Here is a 1,761-nt window from a genome sequence, read left to right on the forward strand (position 1 = left end):
GCTGAGGTGCCCGAGCCGGGGACCTTGGAGCAGAGGGGGAGAGGGAAGGTCACCGGTAAGGACACGGAGGGGGAGGAGAAGGGGGACAGAAGGACAGACGGAGGGGCCGGGGTGTGCAGCTAGAGCCAGGGGGGGCGAAGGCTGCGTGGCTGGACTGGCAACGGGTGGAAGAAAAGCAATGGAGAGCAAAGAGGACGGTGTAAATTCTGGGAGGGGAGAACCCCGCAGGTCTGGCAGGGACTGGGTGCAGACCGAACCAGGCTCTGGAAGGAAAAAAACCCTCCCCTGAACCACGTTTTTAAACACCGTATCAGAAGCGGTCCGTGGAGCGAGTTAGGTGCAAAATGGATGGCAGCCTTCATTTTGGCAGCAGCAGGAGCTGCCGTTCAGGTGGCTGTGGCTGGTGACTGACTTCAGCCATGTTTGCGGTGGAACGGAGCGATTACTTCTTTACTTGCGCTGGAGTCCTTCCTCTAGGAAGGAAATTGCCAAACCCTGAAAATGAGATAGCGTCAACGTAGTTCCCCGTTACCTCCGCAGCTATTAAAAGGATGTCGACAAATGAGTCCAGGCTGAAAACAGGGATCAAAACTCTCCTGCATCTCGTAGCAAGACTCGGTCTGTTGGCTGGCAATGCTGAGATACTATTGTTATGGTATTAATGTAAAGTTTTAAATAGTGTTCTTTCTCTTTTTGGTTGCTGGGAAGAAAGGAAGTTTCTCTTTTACCCTGTCTTAGTGTGAAAAATAGGAATTGTATCTCAAAAGACTCTCAAAGACGTTTGCTGAACTGGATGCTGCTTGCGTTACTAATTTCAGGCGAGCGCTGCTCAGCAATGCTAACGTAGCGTCAGCTGCAAACCTGTGTTCCCTCGCCTCTCCCTTCCTTTCGTTTCCAGATTGTGCGAGGCTACAGGAGTGATCCCGCACCTGGAAGTGATTGTAGAGTTAATGTTAAATAACTGAGGTAGTTGCGGGGGTTTTGCTTGCTGAAGAATTAATAGGGTGAAAGAGAAATTTGGTGGAGGGGTGTAATGGCACTAGCGGTGGTGAGCATCCTTGTGCTTTAGATGCAGCAACGCCAACTTTGTATGTGAAAGTCTGCTTCTGTGGCTGTTGTTCTAAGGAAATCACAGCAAAACCCACCGATGGGAGCTGTGGGGTTGTTAATTAGAGACAGGCTAGTTAACAGGGTGCAGTCATCTGTAGGGAAATGAAGGAGATCTCTGGTATGAAAATTAGGGCGGACTTAGACGGAGCTACGCATTAGGTGATTATACTCTTATGCCTTGCCTGGGGGCAGTTTCTCTGTCTTCTGTGGAAAATGCGGATTGAAGTTGGCCGTTGAGGTTCTGGTTTGTTGCGGTAAAGTTAAATGCAGAGGCTGGCGTGGGGGACTCTTAGGAACACAGGTGTTCTGGCAGCTTCCAAGACAGGGTTTGGATCCAGCCTGGAAGGTCAGCGTAGTGCGATTCGGGATTACAGTGTAGCCTGTCTTTCCTAAATGATTTTTGTGATAATGGAAATGAAGAGATCTCTGGTATGAAAATTAGGGCGGACTTAGATGGAGCTACGCATTAGGTGATTATACTCTTATGCCTTGCCTGGGGGCAGTTTCTCTGTCTTCTGTGGAAAATGCGGATTGAAGTTGGCCGTTGAGGTTCTGGTTTGTTGCGGTAAAGTTAAATGCAGAGGCTGGCGTGGGGGACTCTTAGGAACACAGGTGTTCTGGCAGCTTCCAAGACAGGGTTTGGATCCAGCC

Source organism: Aptenodytes forsteri, unplaced genomic scaffold (genome assembly GCF_000699145.1).
Source record: "Aptenodytes forsteri isolate BGI_AS27 unplaced genomic scaffold, ASM69914v1 Scaffold236, whole genome shotgun sequence".
NCBI lineage: Eukaryota > Metazoa > Chordata > Aves > Sphenisciformes > Spheniscidae > Aptenodytes > Aptenodytes forsteri.